The sequence below is a fragment of the Phyllobates terribilis genome, unplaced genomic scaffold (genome assembly GCF_046119375.1).
Source record: "Phyllobates terribilis strain yellow unplaced genomic scaffold, ASM4611937v1 Scaffold_3__8_contigs__length_932513732, whole genome shotgun sequence".
NCBI classification, from domain to species: domain Eukaryota; kingdom Metazoa; phylum Chordata; class Amphibia; order Anura; family Dendrobatidae; genus Phyllobates; species Phyllobates terribilis.
Window position 1 is genome coordinate 202,313,208 of NW_027362763.1, and position 18,944 is coordinate 202,332,151.

Genomic DNA, 18,944 nt, shown 5'->3' on the forward strand with positions numbered 1-18,944 from the left:
AAATCAGGTGCTTTCAGTACCAGTGCTTTGGGTGGAGTTAATAAAGTCCATGTTTGTCCTTACCTGGAATATCTGGGCATTATGTGAAAATTTTTACGTTCTGGATCTTTTTTGGGTGTGCTCTCATCAATATTGAAGTGCTTGAGTCTTATGAAAAATTCATATGCAAGCTTTATTTAGTATGGAATTCTAATGAAACATTTATTCTTTGAGGTGGCGATGAACTTAACACAAGCTTGTATCCTGTGAAGTTGAAATTCTATATCTGACTTTGCAATACTAAACACCACACAAGCTACTTAAGATAATCCTCTGCTATGTCTTCTAGAAGCCAAGGAGAAAGATGAATAGTGAGTATTTTTATTGCTCAGTTGCATCTAAAATAAAAATATGAAGAAGCAATGCAAATAGTCTTGATTAAAGATCCTCTACCATTTCTTATCTCTTGCTCCTTGTAATGCACACGCCCAGGCTGAGTGGCGTGTGCGTGTGTATGTAGTGATTCCACTGTGCCATGAACCGGAGAGTGCCTGGAGGGGCGTAACTAAGTATCTGCCCGATCCGACCAAGGTCGCACGACGGCATACGACGCCAGTGCACCAGGGAGGAACCGGGCAGAGGGACCAGGTGCTACTCCAGGTCAGACCCCGGACACAGCTGTTGACCCACACCGGGAAATACTAGTACAGGCAGGTTAGGCTGGCACACTGACTGGTGGGTATAGGCAGACACGGCTGGAATACAGACGGGTGGATGCTGGCGAGCACGACTGGTATGCAGGCAGGGAGGTACTGGCTGATATGACAGGTTGGAGCACAGAGTGGATAGGACCCAGTTCAGACTGGGACTCAGGAACAGAACCGCAGACGCGGTGGACAAACAGCAGAGTGAGGCCACCCAGAGCGGCGAGCAAGAGCAGAACAAGACGAGACCGCCTGGAGCGGTGAGCGAGAGAAGAGCAGGGCAGGGCCACTTGGAGCGGTGAGCGAGAGAGGAGCAGGACGAGACTGCCGAAGCAGCGAGCAAAGGGTCGGAGCAGAGCGAGACTGCCGGAGCAGCGAGCAAAGGGTCGGAGCAGAGCGAGACTGCATGGAGCAGCGAGCAAAGGGTCGGAGCAGAGCGAGACTGCCGGAGCAGCGAGCAAAGGGTCAGAGCAGAGCGAGACTGCCGGAGCAGCGAGCAAAGGGTCAGAGCAGAGCGAGACTGTCAGAGCAGCGAGCAAAGGGTGAGAGCAGAGCGAGACTGCCGGAGCAGCGAGCAAAGGGTCAGAGCACAGCGAGACTGCCGGAGCAGCGAGCAAAGGGTCAGAGCAGAGCGAGACTGCCGGAGCAGCGAGCAAAGAGTCAGAGCAGAGCGAGACTGCCGGAGCAGCGAGCAAAGGGTCAGAGCAGAGCGAGACTGCCGGAGCAGCGAGCAAAGGGTCAGAGCAGAGCGAGACTGCCGGAGCAGCGAGCAAAGGGTCAGAGCAGAGCGAGACTGCCGGAGCAGCGAGCAAAGGGTCAGAGCAGAGTGAGACTGCCGGAGCAGCGAGCAAAGGGTCAGAGCGGAGCGAGGCTGCCGGAGCAGTGAGCAAGGAAAAGCAGGCTAGAACCGCCGGAGCGTTGAGCAAGGCAGAGCAGGCAAGAACTGCCGGAGTGGTGAGCAAGGCAGAGCAGGGGGGACAGGGCTCTGTTCACACGGAACAGACAGGAAGGAAAAGGCAGAACCAGATACCCACAGGGAACTTGCAGTGAAGTAGCGAGTGGACCACAAACTCACAAACGGAAGTACAGTGACAACGAGCAGGAGTTAGGTACGAGTTCAGACTCTGCAGAAAAAGGGAAGGTACGGACATAGAGAAAAACAGGAAACAGGCTAGGAGAGTATTCAGACAAGAACAGACACAGCAGCAAGATACAGGAGCGGGTCTAGGTATGCGGCCCCTGGAAGGCGGAACGAACAGGCTAGGAGCGTGTTCAGACAGGAACAGGCAAGATACAGGAACGGGTCTAGGTATGCGGCCCCTAGAAGGCGGAAAGAACAGGCTAGGAGCGTGTTCACACAGGCCTGGAAATACAGCCTCCAGGATAGGCAGAAGACAACAGGCTAGAAGATAATACAGACAGGACACAGTTCAGACACGGGAACTGATACCGAAGGCAGGAAACATAAACGGGACCTGGCATATCAGTGACCAGAAGCCAACTGACAGAACACAATGCTCAGGCAGGGTTTCTTGGGAGGAGCTGGCTTAAATACCAGGTGACAGACAGCAATAGGCTGAGGACGCATCAGGGGTGTGTCTGCAGCAGGTACAAGAAACAAGAAGTGATCGGGCGCTGCCTTAAGCAGCAGAAACAGAGGCAAGCAGACAGCATGGAGGGAAGCCAGGCTAGCAGACTGGACTGGAGATCGAGTGCGCGCTCTTGCACAGTGGGAGATGGACCACTATGCAAGGACGCCGCCAGGTATGTTACACTCCTTTTCAAAGCCATGCATCTCAATGGGGCTGTAGGATTTGTGACTAGCCCAGGGGATGGGGATGACTCGGTACCCGGGCCTATGCCTTGGGGATGTCGCGGTGGTCGGCTCCTGGGCCCGTACCCAGGGGTCTCTCTTTAAAAAGGGGATAATAAGTTTCTTAGTTTTATAACAGTTCGTGATGCCACCTGTGGCTTCTGGTGAGAATCACCAGCGCTGCGCAGTCCACTGAGGCCGATGATAAGGCAGCTCGATGGTGTACCTCCCCACAGGTGGAGCTAGGCCTCAGGGCAGCGTACGGAAAGGGGAATGCAGGACAGGCGAGACCCAGCCGGGTCAGAGCAAGAACAGGGACAGACACGATAGTCACTTCAGTACCTTTTACTGATGGAAATTCAGGCACGTCCCGGAGCACTGTAGGGTGAAGGGTGCATGTCAGGATCCTCCCCAATGAGCGGGTGTAGGGCCTCCTGTTACTTGCCTCTGCGTAGTAAGTTTCTGACCTGCCTGGAGCTAGGCCTAACTTTGTCTCTGTCCTGCGCTGGCTGACCTTGCGGTAGGGCCTTTTCTTGGAGTACACGCTTCTCAGCTTGCGGGGCCTATGTGTCTCCTGGCTCTGTTACGTATCAGCACTTTAGTGATCCTGGGACTTGTAGTTCTCCAGGGATTCCGGTTATGCCTTACTGGGTCATAGAGATTCCGGTAAGCTTCGGACCCGGTGTCCGGTAAATTCTTCGGGGTGAGCTAGTTAAGCTCCTCTGCCCCCTATGTACTAACTCTCCACTCGCCTACGGCCTACTTGGGCCCTCACTAGGCTATACACACTAATGACAGCTTGCCGTGCTTCACCGATCTTATGGCGCCGGCACACCTAAAGCTCACTATCCTGAGCTACGACTCAACTGAGCTCGACTCTGTATTCAGATGTACACTAACTGAACTCTCCAGAGGAACTGCTGAATCACTGAGCTCCACTGCAGACTGACCTGTTTCTGTGTCTCACTCTGCAGGAACTAAACTGCCTGGCTCCACCTTCCCTATTTATCTCCTTAACGGGCTCCCTCTGCTGGTCTGAGGTGGAAGGTGGAGATGTGTGAATGTTTATGGGGGCCTCTTGAGGAGGAATCCTTCAATGCACTCTTCCAGGATCTGTGATACCAAGTGCAGCTGGGCGTCACATTCCCCCCAGCAAAGCTCAGCACTCCCGGGCTGAAGTACATTTTATAACAACAATGAAAAACATGAACAATGCAATAACAATCTTCCCTTTATGGGAGGCACCAAGCTTAAACGTTACATAACAATATAAACGAATAGAAAGTGTCCTCAGAATTCAAGTCTGTTGTGGTGAGGTTCCCAGACAGGATGTCCATCTCATAAGGTAGAGTACTTGGTGGTTTTGAGGGACCTGTCCCAAACCCTCAACGTAGGCCCTGGGGTGGCTGCAGGGCATGAAGATCCCGAGTTGGACCTCCAATAGAGCCACTCCAGACAGGTTTTGCTTCTGAGGTCACCTAAAGGGGCACTCCAGGGAGCGCAATTATATACAAAAGCAGTTTTTGGGCTGCACACAGTCCTCAGCCACGAAGTTTTTAAGTAATTAATAAAGAAATTAATGAGGTAAAGTGTCCATGTCACTTGAACTGTTCAATAATAAGGCAAAGCACAAATTAATATAGACATACATTTAAGAAACTACACAATTAATACAGTACATTTCAATTTAATACACAATACCCAAGGGGTAACTATCTACATTTTCAGAAATTTGACTATTTATTGAGTGTACCTAACAGGGGGTTTGCCTCTCGTGCTACGTGTTGATCTGCATAGTGCGGTGGTCTGTGGGGTATCAGAGTTTCTATGGTCAGTTACTCTACCAGTTCTACGTGTGACTAAGTTGTAAAACTGCCTTAACCTCTCTCTTGGACTGGCAAGTTCACCATTGGCTGGGCCCTCTTGCTCTGCTCCTACCGGGGATCCTTCGTCCGGGGACACTTCTTGAGCTGACTCTTCTGCAGCACTTACAGGTTCAACTTGCTGTGGAGGGTTTTCTGGCTGTTCGTAAAATTGGAGTGTTGGAATGATTACTGCACCTCCTATTTGAGGCCAATCTGCTGGGAAGTCTGCTAAGTCAGTGTGTATCTCTGCTTCTTCAGGTTCTTCCAGGATTGTGAGGGGCACTTCTTCTTGGGGTTCAGTAAATCTGGACACAACTTTAGGTGGTCCCTGGAAACTGTTGCAGTCGTCCTTCCTCCAACTCGACTGATTATGCAAGTCTTCTTGTTGTGAAACCTTGACGGTAACACAGTGTAGGGTTCTTTTTCCCACTGGTCATCAAGTTTGTGGTTTCTTCTTTTCCTTTTCAATACTGTTTCACCAGGTGTGAAGGGTTCTGCGGGCGCATTTTTGTTGTAGTGTGCCTCCTGCTTTTCTCTCGCCCGAGTGAGACTGTCCTCGACACAGGCTTGTACTCTTCTGTACTGCTCTTGTCTGGTCGTGTCCCAGTCCTCAGTGGTCATATCAGCTTCAGGCTCAACAACACCAAGCTCCAGATCCATGGGCAGCTTTCCTGGCCTTGCCCGCATGAGGTATGCCGGAGTGCAATTGGTGGAACTTACTGGTATATGATTGTACAGATCCACTAGGTTAGGTAGTAGGTCTGGCCACTGGTTTCTCTCTTCAAGTGGTATGGTTTTTAGCAGGTCGATGATGATGTTGTTCATCTTTTCGCAGAGACCGTTGGTTTGTGGGTGGTACGGTGTAGTTCTTATCTTTTTACAACCGTACAAATGGCAGAACTCCTTGAACAACTCAGCCTCAAAGGCCAGGCCTTGGTCCGTCAGCACCTGATCAGGATAACCATGGGGTCTACAGAAATACGCTTGGAACGTCTTTGCTGCTGTCTCTGCCATCAAGTCTTTGACGGGGGCGACCACCAGGAAACGTGAGTAGTGATCCACCATGGTCAAAGCATAAGAGTATCCTGACCTGCTGGGGGACAACTCGACATGGTCCAGGGCCACGATCTCCAGGGGTCAAGTCGTCTTGAAGGGTTGCAGGGGTGTCTTCTGGCTGCTGTAGTCTTTTCTTCTAAGGCCACAGGGTCCACAGTCCCGGCACCACCTTTCAATGGAGCTGCGCATTCCTACCCAGTAGAATCGACACTTCAGCAGGGTCTCTAGCTTTTTCCAGCCAAAGTGCCCCGCCTGATCGTGGTAAGCTTCTAATACCATCTGGATGTCTGTCTTCAGGACCACTATCTGCCATACCATCTCATGGGTTTTTGGATTAACGTACCTCCGGCACAACTTCTCACGGTAGATAAACAGCCGCTTCTCTCGTTCCACAGCTGCTTTGCTTGCAGAGACGCTTGCTTCTCCAGGGAGGCACCCTCTTGGGTTATCAGCTCCTTGATGTGGCTGACAACCGGGTCACTGTCCTGGGTCTCTTTCCAACTGTGGTGAGGCAGGGGGTTTAACGTCGTTCCACGCTGCCTCCTGGAGGCTCGTTGCTCGTGGATCATCCCATTCCAGTGAAAGGCAGGTAGCTCAATCTCTTCCAGGTCATTCACTTCTTCTTCTGTGTCTGACTGGTGAGGCATCCTGGACAGGGCATCGGCGTTGGCATTCTTGAGGCCCGCCCGGTATTTAATTGTGAATTGGTAGTTTGACAGCCGAGCAATCCATCGTTGTTCCAGTGCTCCCAGCTTAGCTGCTTCAAGATGGGTCAAGGGGTTGTTATCAGTGAAGGCAGTGAACTTACTGGAGGCTAGGTAGTGCTTAAACCTTTCAGTGATGGCCCAAACCAAGGCCAGGAACTCCAACTTAAAGCTGCTATAGTTCTCTGGGTTCCTCTCGGTCTGGCGGAGCTTCCTGCTTGCGTATGCGATCACTTTCTCTTGGCCATTCTGCTTCTGACTTAAGACAGCGCCCAGTCCTTCGTTGCTGGCATCTGTATACAGCAGGAACGGATGGCTGTAGTCAGGGTAGGCTAGGATCTCATCACCTGTCAGGATCTCCTTCATCTCCTGAAACGACTCGGCTTGCTCCTTACCCCAGTGGAATGGGGGATTTCTGCCTTTGGGGGACTGCCCTACCAGGAGGTCTTGCAGAGGAGCTGCTTTCTTAGTGTAGTCTTTTACAAACCTCCGGTAGTATCCTACTAGTCCCAGGAACTGACGCACCTCTTTGAGGTTCTTCGGCTCCGGCCACTTCTGCATGTCTGTGACTTTCTCCGGGTCTGGTGCTACCCCTTACGGACTGACAACGTGCCCCAGGTACTGTACCTTTCTCTTGAGCAGGTGGCACTTTGAGGGCTTCAACTTCATCCCGTACCGGGACAGTGACTCAAATACCTCTGCCAGGTGCTTCAAGTGGTCCTCGTACATTCTGGAGTACACTATTACATCGTCCAGTTAAAGTAACACAGTCTCGAAGTTGCGGTGTCCCAGGCAGCACTCCATCAATCTCTGGAACGTTCCGGGGGTATTGCAGAGTCCAAACGGCATACTGTTGAACTCGCAGAGTCCCATCGGGGTAGTAAAGGCCGTCTTCTCCTGATCCTCTTCAGCCACAGCTACTTGCCAGTACCCACTAGTGAGGTCAAGGGTGGAAAAGTAATTTGCAGACTTTAAGGCAGCTAGGGACTCCTCTATGCGTGGTAAAGGGTATGCATCTTTATGTGTAATGCGATTTACTTGTCGGTAATCTACACACATTCTCATGCTCCCGTCCTTTTTCCTAACTAGCACTAGGGGAGCTGCCCAGGGACTACAACTATCCCTTATTACCCCCGCCTTTCTCATGTCGTGGAGCATTTCCTTAGCCTTCTGGTAGTGAGCTGGTGGTATAGGCCTGTAACGTTCTTTGATTGGGGGATGGTCGCCTGTGGGGATATGATGTTGAACCCCCTTAATCCTCCCGAAGTCAAGTGGATGTTTACTGAACACCTGCGAGTGTTCTTGAACCACCCGGTGTACACCCTGTTTCTGATGGGCAAGAGTGGTGTCTGTCCCAACATGGAGCTGTTGACACCAATCCTCCACCTGGGTTGCAGGGTCATTATCCTCCACTTCGTCTGGTCAAGTTAAGGACTCCGCCTCGTGAATGCAGTTGTTATTGACAGCATGTAATTTGGCAACAGTGGCATAACGTGGCAGTCTGACCTCATCTTCCCCTATGTTGAGAAGACGGACGGGCACCCTCCCATTGCGTACATCTACCACTCCCCTGGCGGTTAAGAGTGTGGGTCTGTGCTCGGAGCTAAGGGGTTCTACTACCGCCTGGTAGCTCTGTCCTCTAAGACCTATAGCAGCTCTACACCAGATGAGCATTTCACTCATTGGGGGGAAGACAATGGGTATTGGGTCCGTCACCCGCACGTTACCGATTTCAGCGTCTGTTAACCTTACTTGCTGTTGGTACATCAGGACTCGGATCTCCTTCTGCAGTGCCCTCCTCTGTCTTGGTCTGGCAGTGTCGGCTATCTGTTGGAGCAAGAACACACCTTCTCCCAAACAGTTACCAACAATGTTAGTGCCTAGTACCATATACGGATTGGTGTCATCAGGATTAGTCTCTACTACAATTAGCCGCTGGTCCTTCAGCTCAACTCTCCCACCTTTACAGTCACATTCTTAACCCCGATTATGCCTCAAACGGACTCCCCCTTAACCTAAACAGAAAGATTTGGAGCTGGCAGACGTAGGTCGTCCATGGACCAGAACCTCTTGTAGAGGACGTCAGGCATGATGGTTACCTGAGATCCTGTGTCCAGTAGAGCGTGCGTCGCGTCGGGATCCCGTCCAACACAATGGACAGGAAAGGTCTTCCTCTGCCGAACCTGTTGTACCAGTCTGATGGGCCTGGTGAGTTTACTCCTGGGTGTCGGCCCTCGGACCCAGGGTTTTCTCGTTTAAAGGACAATTCTGGGCGGTGTGTCCGGTCTTATGGCAGCGGTAGCAGGTAGGGTCCCTCGGCGGACGGCGTTGGTCACTGGTCCTCGCAGAGGGTGGTGTTGGCCTCCTCCTCCTTCGCATCCAGGGGACATTCTCAGGGCTATCGGCTAACAGGATCTTCCCTCCTTCCTCAGGCTCCGTCCGCAGCTGCAGGGCACTCAGCACAGTGGTCAGGGTTTTGCTCAACTGACGCACTTCAGAGCGCAGACTGTCCAGTTCTCTAGGGGATGTTGCTGGAACCTTGGCTTCAGCAGCCACTGGGGAAAAGGTGGGTGTAGCAGGCACTGGGGTAGCCCCACCCTGGTAACATTGGATGGCATTTGTTTCCAGGGGCTGCAGTCCTTTTATAGCCATGTCCTTAAGATTGTCAAAGGTGGCATCAGGATGATCCAGGGACCACCAACGCACAGTCCTGCTCTCCTCTGGAGACCTCAGTCCCCGGACAAACTGTTCCTTCAGCATTTTGTGTTCATTTTCTATGCTGGTCGGACTAACCTGTTTCAGAGCCCGCAGGGCCCCCTGTAGACGCCAGGCGTAGTCCCGAACATTGTCCTCCGGTTGTTGGGAGCAGTTGTAGAACCTCATCCGGAGGTCCGCCTCAGTAAGATCCTGAAAGACTGTCTGTAGCTTTTGAAATATTGCGGACACTGACTCTTGGTCTGCGGCCGACCATGTTTCCACTTCCCGTTCCGCAGCACAAGTCAGTTGTCCCAATACAACAGCAGCTTTTTGCTTGCCTGTCATAGAGTACATGTCTAAGATACCCCATATCTTCCGCTTGAATCCAGACAGGATATCTGGTTTGCCGTTGTACTGGGGGAGCCACTTTGCTCCAGGAATGTACGGTAGAGTTATGGGGATGACAGGAGTTACAGGCGCTGCTGGTGGAGCGGCCGCCTCGGCCTGCCCGGCGTCGGGCGCGGGCTGAACATCAGGGACGTTGGCCGGTATCCCGGCGTTGTGCTGTTCGTCGGACATTCTGGCGCCCCCCTAGCTAACCGTGGCCTACCTTCTAGTTTTTCTTCCGGTAGGCCGCAGCTCTGCAGGTGACGGTCGTCTTCAGGACCTTGCGACGTTTGCGTCCCACGTCAGAGCGTTCCGCGACGCTCCTTACAGGACCTGGCGCTTCCTGGTTTGAAGTCGAGGCATGGGGCGTGTCCGGGGCTTCACGCTCTTTTGCAGGTACGCCCCTTAGTTTCCCGCGGTTACGCCCTTCTCGCTCGGCGGCCCAACAATGGCGGAAACTTTCACCACAGTCAAATATACAGTTTCTGATTAAAGGCGCACAGTACCCGGTGGCAACGGGCATAACACTTCGTCGTTGCAGCGGGCACGCGATCCTGTTCGTGACGCCAGAAAAGATGACTAGCCCAGGGGATGGGGATGACTCGGTACCCGGGCCTATGCTTTGGGGATGTCGCGGTGGTCGGCTCCTGGGCCCGTACCCTGGGGTCTCTCTTTAAAAAGGGGATAATAAGTTTCTTAGTTTTATAACAGTTCGTGACGCCATCTGTGGCTTCTAGTGATGCCGATGATAAGGCAGCTCGATGGTGTACCTCCCCACAGGTGGAGCTAGGCCTCAGGGCAGCGTACGGAAAGGGGAATGCAGGACAGGCGAGACCCAGCCGGGTCAGAGCATGAACAGGGACAGACACGATAGTCACTTCAGTACCTTTTACTGATGGAAATTCAGGCATGTCCCGGAGCACTGTAGGGTGAAGGGTGCATGTCAGGATCCTCCCCAATGAGCGGGTGTAGGGCCTCCTGTTACTTGCCTCTGCGTAGTAAGTTTCTGACCTGCTTGGAGCTAGGCCTAACTTTGTCTCTGACCTGCGCTGGCTGACCTTGTGGTAGGGCCTTTTCTTGGAGTACACGCTCCTCAGCTTGCGGGGCCTATGTGTCTCCCGGCTCTGTTATGTATCAGTATTTTAGCGATCTTGGGACTTGTAGTTCTCCAGGGATTCCGGTTATGCCTTACTGGGTCATAGAGATCCCGGTAAGCTTCGGACCCGGTGTCTGGTAAATTCTTCGGGGTGAGCTAGTTAAGCTCCTCTGCCCCCTATGTACTAACTCTCCACTTGCCTTCGGCCTACTCGGGCCCTCACTAGGCTATACACACTAACGGCAGCTTGCCGTGCTTCACCGATCTTATGACGCCGGCACACCTAAAGCTCACTATCCTGAGCTACGACTCAACTGAGCTCGACTCTGTATTCAGATGTATACTAACTGAACTCTCCAGAGGAACTTCTGAATCACTGAGCTCCACTGCAGACTGACCTGTTTCTGTGTCTCACTCTGCAGGAGCTAAACTGCCTGGCTCCACCTTCCCTATTTATCTCCTTAACGGGCTCCCTCTGCTGGTCTGAGGTGGAAGGTGGAGATATGTGAATGTTTATGGGGGCCTCTTGTGGAGGAATCCAACAATGCACTCTTCGAGGATCTGTGATACTAAGCGCAGCTGGGCGTCACATATGTACTGTAGATTTCTTTACTTATTGGCATGCATTGCTCATGCCAGTGTCCGATGACTTGTTTATCCTGAACTGAAAATCCTTCCTTTCATTTATGCCTGTATGCATTGAGACAGACAGGAGAGCAGGAGCAGAGGGACAACAACCCGCACCCACTTCATGCCATCTGCCTTTGGGTAGTTACTTCTAGAGACTACAATTCACAACAAGCAGTGAACAGCAAGTTAGATAGAACAAAGGGACATACCTATTAGTATGAACTTTGGAGTCATTTCTCAAGAGTAAGGACAGGTGAAGACGACTGTTTTCTCCAAATCTAAGAAAATTCACTGTTCTACAGCCAAATTGGTTTAGAGACGAAAACAGTTAAACTTAACTAATTTTGTGATGCTGAAAACAAATATGGTGCTTAAATTTGTAGATTTAGCTTTCATTTTCAAGATCCAGAGACAGTTGTAATTACTTATGATACCTTTCATTCAGACTTATTGAATAATTGCATCTTTATTAATTCATCTTTGTTATTGCATTGCTAGTAGCTGGTCTATTACACTATTTAGTATTTAGTCTATTGAGCCTTCAGTATTCTATCATCTTAGGGTGACGATTTAAAAAATGCCAACTCAGCTCCGATGACATCATCATAATTACAGTTGCATCACCTACTTTTATATATCCTCTCTGTGTATGGTATATAGTTTTAGGATTTCTTAGCTTAGTTTCTTAACATATTGACATATTTCTATATGTTTATTTTTCAGATATGCCTCATTTCTTGCATTAACAAAGTGGATAGTTTTGCTATATATGCTGAGAAGTCAATTTTGCATCACAAAGGTGAAACTTGACTACCATGATAAGGAAAGCAACAACCTGGATTTTGGCTGCAGAATACGAGATCAGGACAAGAGTTGGGCTTCACACATATGCTGCAATAGATGTGCATCACAACTTACCCAGTGGTTGCATAGTAATAGGCAATCTATGCCTTTTACAGTCCCAATGATCTGGAGAGAGCCAACCGATCATACTACCAATTGCTATATCTGTATGGTGCCCCTCATTAGGAAAGGAGTTTCAAGGAAGACGTAGTGGACTTTACAGTATCCAAATATTCCATCCAATGCGCCTAGTATCACATACAGAAGAACTGCCGGTTCCAAAAGCACCAGAAACATTTTCAGCCGAGTCACATGAGGAAGAAGAGGGCACTTGGTGTCATGAAGCATCTTCCTATTATGACCCAGACTTTCTGTCAGCAACCTCAACTGAACCACACCTTATAACACAAAGTGAACTGAACGATCTTGTTAGAGATTTGAATCTGCCCAAGAGTAAGGCTGAGCTCTTGGGTTCCAGGCTAAAGCAGTGGAATCTCCTAGTGGGTGATGTTCGGATTTCTTTTTTCGGCAACCGTGATAAAGATCTTCATGGAGGGCGATATTGTGGCATGCAACAACATCAACAGTTTAATTAATGGAAGCTCTGAAGATAAGTCATAATCCAGAGGAATGGAGTCTCTTTATCGATTCATCCAAAACAAGCCTAAAAGCCGTTGTGCTGCATAATGGCAATGTGCTACCTTCAATTCCAGTTGGTTATGCAGTTCACATGAAAGAAAGCTATGACAACATGAAACAGCTGTTGAGTTGCCTGAATTATGACCAACCTATGTGGTGTCTTAACGGTGGTTGCTCTCTTACTTGGTCTCCAGGTTGGATACACAAAGTACTGCTGCTTTCTGTGTGAGTGGGATAATCGTGCTAGAGAATATCACTACAATAAATACATTTCCAAGGTTGAATGAAGCAAAGATAAAGGAAGGAGTCTTTATTGATCCTCAGATTCGTAAGCTTCTTCGAGATGAGGAATCTCTCCGTTTATTGCAGGGAAAGGAAAAGGCTGCATGGGTAGCATTCGCATTAGTGGGAACTAATTTTTTGGGAAAGTCAAAAGCAGATAACTATGAAGAGTTGGTGGAAAATCTCAAAACATAAAAGAATCTTGGCTGTAAAGATTCATTTCTTACATTCGCATCTAGACTTTTTCCCACCAAACTGCAGAGCAGTGAGCGAGGAGCACGGTGAGAGATTTCACCAAGATATTGGGGCTATAAAAAAAAAGATATCAAGGAAAATGGAATCCATCAATGCTTACAGATTACTGTTGGACTATTGGAAGAGATGATCCGATGCAGGAGTACAAGAGACAAGCAAAAAAGAGTTGTACTAAATGAGGATAACATTTTTTAGTGCAATTTCTGTAACTGTTTATAGTTCGCAATAGTGTTTAGACATGTATTAGTTATTTGAATTGTTGCTAAGTTTCCTCTAAATAAATATCAGAAAATTGACATAACACAATATTCTGCATCTTTATATTTGCAAAAATAATAATGTTGCAAAGTACTGAAACTTTTATGTATTAATTATATGTAGCAGTAAATGGAGAACTCTTTGATATCATAGAAACAAAAGCCAACTAAAAATTTTCATTGTCAGATTTTAATTCATGAGGTCAAAATCATTAAGAAATGGCTTATTTCATAACTGAACCTGACAACTTTTGAAAATATGTAGAACAGTGTAGTCGGTCCGATTATGCTAATCACACCCTGATCGGGCTCTGATCAGAGTTTGATCAAATTTTCTGGGAGGTGGAGAAAAAAAAAGTTTCTCCGTGATGTCATCCTGGTACGGTCTGATTTTTTTCAATGACCCATAGAGTTGAATAGGCGAGTGCAATCCAATTCTCAGAAGCAAATCATGCATGCTGTCATTTTTTCCCCGGATCGAGTTGGTCAGAGGGAGAAAGTTGGACATGTGCACAGCCCCATAGAATAACATGGGGATGATTGCCACCTGTCAAAAACGATGGATAGCACTCATCCGAGTTATACGGTTGCCTGAGCCCTAAGATATCACCATTTTTAAATAAATTGATTTGTAGATGGTCCATTTAGCACATCAATTCAGATAAAAGTGTCTGAAAGTACAGGGATCATTGAAGCCACAAGAGAAATCTTGTATTAGATGCTGCAGAACTTCTTACATAAGTTATTATTGACTTTTTGGGTGCCATAAAATTAAGCATTCTGGATTATTGAGCAGCCAGAGTAAAGTATATAAAATTTATGGTAGAGAACATTGAGGAAAACAGCTCAGTCTTCTGCTTATAATGTGAAGATTATTAGATTATCCTGCACGTTTTTGATGGAAATAGGTGGTTATCAGCAGACCAATGTGTATAGTACCAATAAAAAGAGCCATGCATCTCTATTCCATCTTAGCCTATATCAATGAAATGTAATACAATCAGTAATATTCATCACATTGGTATCACTCAACTGCACTCAGTTGTATATCAGTTTGGAGTGTGGTAAAAGAAATTGTAACCTTTTAGATCATTATTTGTTGTTCTTTACAGAACCATTGTAGTATGGGGAAGTCCAATTACCTGTTAAAACATGCCTGTTCTTTTACACAAAAACTGAAGAAAAGCATGGTCTTTCTCAAATTCCCCAACAAATTAAAACTGCTTTTGGTACACATACCAGTCTACTAGGTACAGGAACTGTCCCAATTCTTATGCTGTGTAACTTGTCATCCACTATTTATTTTTAGTCGCATGTTTTCTCTTCTTCACTGTTTTGTCAGAACTTTAGGTGATGGAACTTCTTTTTTTTCTCACTTCCCAGTTTGCATTTCTCCTGCTATTATCCAAACTGAAAGTTTGTCTTTTATGCCTGTATGCAGTTTGACAAACAGGAGAGCAAGAGAGAGAGAAAAAGACCATTTCCACTTCTTTTAATCTGTCCGTCTTTGCTGCTTGAGAAGGATTACACTTGACAACAGGCAGTGGATAGCGAGTTTGGAGTGATAAATTTGGGGTAAGACTGCATTATTCTTAAATAAAGTGATTTGCAGGTTGTCTGTGTAACACGTTATCTATCAAATGAGATTACATTGTCTGAAAGGATAAAGACCATTTAATAAATGTCTTGTTTTGATATTTACAGCCATTAAGTTCGCACCCAAGATATAAACTAATAATGATTTGCAGGGCACAATACAAGAACAAGCTCAAGGTAAAACTAAATGTGCAGCCAAGTTAAGTTTTTTTAATTGCTTACAATGACTTTGGATGAAACATCTGATACTCAGCAAAATCAAGAGATTGTTTTAGAAACAATCAGAAAACATCAATGGTGACATTTGACAATGTCCTCTCTGTTGGCCTTATTCTAACTAATCTGTTATTAAGCAGAAAGAGTAACAAACCCAGCACCTACGAGGTTGTCACATCACATTGTGGCGCCCCTGAGGGTTCAGTCGCCACAGACGTACTGCACCTCACCCAGAAGTGTGGCCTCTCCTTCTCTCAGGTAAGGATGGAGGACTGCCTGGGACTCCAACACCTGCACTCAACAGTACACTAGTCTAGGCCAGCTGGAAGGGCATTATGCACTTCTTTTGCTGCCCCGTCCCTGGCTGGAGTGGGGAGAACCAAAAGTGAGGGGGAACCAGTAGTGGATGTGGGTGGAGGACGTAGATCAGGGGAGCACTTGAATAGGAGGTGTATATAAAGGGGAGCCATCTTAGAGTAGCAGGTCAGTGGTGGATTCAGTGAGAGAGAGAAGGAGAAGAGCAGAGTCTCCTCAGGAGCTCTGCTCCAGAGTGGGGCCTAGTAAGAGAGGCCCAAGAGTGAGAGGGGAGTCAGGGAGGAAGGCTCCAGTAATAGAAAGGATCCCAAGGGGTACGGTGAGGGCAGGACGGCACCCGTACGCCCGAATCTGGCAAGTGTCATAGGGATCAGGCCGCAAGAAGGGAACCGGTCCCTGGACAAGCATTGTTACTTCAGGTCTCGGCTGGAAAACCGGAGGCTTCTGCACTTACAGGGTGCAGTAGCCACACTTGCACCTGTGTGGCAGGGCAGGACGGAGAGACCCAGCGCGGGAAGTCGGCTAAGAAAGGAACATAAAGAGAGGGGTCCCGTTAAGTGCTCTTGAGATACTTGAGGGAGTGCTGAACCCCTGCCTGGTAAACGCAGCGCGACGTGGGAGGCTGACACCTGTACAATGCCACCTGAAGAACCTAAAGAACTGTGAGTAAAATCGGATGACTGCACTCCACTGTTTCTGCCAGTTATTTCCACCACGCTGTCGCTCCTGCATTACAACACCCAGCATCACCATCTGCACTTACACTGCCCTGGAGCTGTGCTCTGCCTGTGGAGAGCCGCACCAACCCAGCTGCCCTAACATCTGCCCCAGAGGTCTGCAGCAGCGCCGGTGCCCATTACCGGGAACCATAGGTGGCATCACGAGACAGAACTGTTATTCATCCTATCAAGTAACAAAACCCCTTTTAAAGAGTGACCCCAGGGTACGGGCCCGGGAGCTGACTGCCGTGACATCCCACAGAAGGTCAAGGCCTGGGTACAGAGTTTCCCCCATATCCCCCTGGGCGAGTCAGCATCACCATCTTGGCCAGGATGGGTTTTCAGTCAATTAGAGCATGCCATAAACTACAAGTAAAGATCTTGAGGACGTCTATGTAGACATGTCAGCATAAGGCCTCATTCACACATCCGTGTCTCCAGTACGTGTGGTATACGTTTTTTTCACGGATACCACAGGTATCAATTATAACTTATGATATTATGCACATGTGTTTTTACACGAATCGTGGGTCTGTACAAAACACACGGAAACATGTCTGATTTTTTTCCGGCAGCATGGATAACAAGGTCTATGGGTCCGTGAAAATTACGTACAGCACACTGATGGCATCTATGAATCATCTGTGTGCCATCCATGTTTAAGATTGCAAAGTATAGGAAAAGCTTTGTTATTTGTTTCTTTCTTTATCCATCCATGAAAAACACTGATGGTAAAAATGGACACATGGGTGCAAAACACTCATGACCTCAGTACCATTTTTTTATGTGCGCATTTAAACACGGATGTGTGAATGAGACCTAAAACACCTTGATGGGTTTGACTGCAGAGCTGAGATCTCCACTGATCCAAATAATATTTGAATCTTTATTTGCTGGGCGATATTGTGGATGTGCGATCTGGCCAGGAATACGTACAAAACCTTCTACAAATGCCTACTTTGAATATATTTACCACCTTTTAGTAGGTCCACATAGTGGTCAGTCATGTAAAAACTGTTTTGTTGGGAAACCCCTTGTATAAGTCAGGTTGGGAGCCTTGGTGTGATGCATTTATACAACATAATGTGGCGCAGTTGCAAAGGCAACTGATCAGATTCTACATCTCTTGCTTCATGAAAGCTGCAGCTCAACCAAATGCTATGGCCAACCACTTAATTTTATTTGCACCAGTTTTAATAAATTTTCCCCATGAGACGTTTATCCACAGCAATCGTTACATTTTTAGACACTTAGGCTATGCTCATGACGCGCCCAGGGGATGATGGGTACGACTCGGCGGCCGGGCCTTGCTGTTAGTTTTGGGGGATGTCGCGGTGGCCGGCTCCCGGGCCCGTACCCTGGGGTCACTCTTAAAAGCAAGGAATAATGGGGGAAATGTGTATGGGAAAGGGGAATGTTCGTGACGCCACCCGCGGTGTCTGGTGAGGATCACCAGCGCTGCTACAGTCCTCTGAGGCCGGTGGTCAGGCAGCTTAGTTGGTGCGGCTCCCCACAGGTGGAGCGGGGCCTCAGGGCAGCGTAGGAGAAGAGATGCAGGACAGAGGGGACCCAGCCGGGTCAGAAGAAGAATAGGCACACTCACAACAGTTCACTTCAGTACCTTTACTGGTGGTGTTTCAGGCACGATCCAGGGCACTGTAGGGTGAAGGGTGCATTTCAGGACTCTCCCCAGTGAGTGGGTGTGGGGCCTCCTGTTTCTTGCCTTTTCCTGATAAGTTTATGACCTGCCTGGAGCTAGACCTAACTTGGTCTCTGTCTTGCACCTGCTGACCTGGTGGTAGGGCTTTCTGTTGGAGATCACACTCCCTGGTCTCTTGGGCCTCTGTGATTCCTGACCCTGGCATAACGGTCAGCTTCTGGTGTTCCTGGGACATGTAGTTCGCCAGGGGTTCCGGTTGTTTCTGCTGGTCCTAGAGATCCTTGCAGACACGGACCCGGTGTCCGGTATATGGTCTTGGGGTGAGCTGGCTAAGCTCCTCTGCCCCCTATGTAGCTCGCTTACTCCACTTGCCTTCGGCCGCGCTCGGGGCCCTCACTAGGCTTCACACTGGCAGTAGGCTTCACACTGGCAGTAGGCCTCGCTACTCTTCACCGCTCTTACGGCGTCGGCACACCTTAGGCTCACTAACCTGAGCTCAATGAGTCCGGGCTGGACTGACTTTCTAACAGACTTCACTCAGACTTAGACTCCAGACTAACAGACTGCCTAGCTCCACCTTCCCTATTTATATCCCTAACGGGCTCCCTCTGGTGGTCTGAGGTGGAAGGTGGAGGTGTGTGAATGCTATGAGGGCCTCTTGTGGAGGAATCCGTCCATGCACCCCTCTAGGATCTGTGGCACCAATGCGCAGCAGGCTGCCACATTCCCCAATAGTAAAGCTCAGTACTCCCGGCCTGAAGTACTTTTTATAACAACAATAACAAAAACTCTTCCCTTTATGGCAGGTACTTGGCTTAAACATTACATATAAAACATTATAAATAATAAATAGATAAGTACATATAATAAGCAACCCCAGAATTCAAGTCTCTTCCGGTGAGGTTCCCCGACAGGATGTCCATCTCACAGATTAGAGTACTTGGTAGCTTGAGGGACCTTTCCAAAGCAAACCCTCCACGTAGGCCCTGGGGTGGCTGCAGGGCATGGCGATCCTGAGTTGGACCTCCGCTTGTGCCACACCAGACAGGTTTTTCTTCTGAGGTCACCTAATGGGGCACTCCAGGGAGTGCAATTATTTACAGCAAACAGTTTTTGGGCTGCACATTGTCCTCAGCCACAAAGTTCTTTATGTTCCCTTATGGGTAACTAGAGGTAACAAGGGAAGTGTCCATATCACTTAAATTGTCCATTATAAGGCAAAACACAAGTT

At 48.6% G+C, this 18,944-nt stretch overlaps 1 protein-coding gene and 1 long non-coding RNA gene across 2 annotated transcripts in view; both read left to right on the plus strand.

Annotated features, from left to right (window-relative positions):
• The window catches only part of LOC141259057 (uncharacterized), a 157,903-nt gene extending 144,672 nt beyond the window's left edge, over positions 1-13,231 (plus strand). Inside the window, exons 4-5 of the long non-coding RNA XR_012318367.1 lie at positions 214-350; positions 11,655-13,231. This is a non-coding gene — a long non-coding RNA (uncharacterized lncRNA). The remainder of the gene's footprint in view (positions 1-213; positions 351-11,654) is intronic.
• Positions 13,232-14,758: 1,527 nt separating this feature from the next.
• Positions 14,759-18,944, plus strand: part of NGEF (neuronal guanine nucleotide exchange factor) — a 235,068-nt gene continuing 230,882 nt past the window's right edge. The window contains exon 1 of the mRNA XM_073674494.1: positions 14,759-14,782. The gene's annotated coding sequence lies outside the window, so the exon portion shown is untranslated. The remainder of the gene's footprint in view (positions 14,783-18,944) is intronic.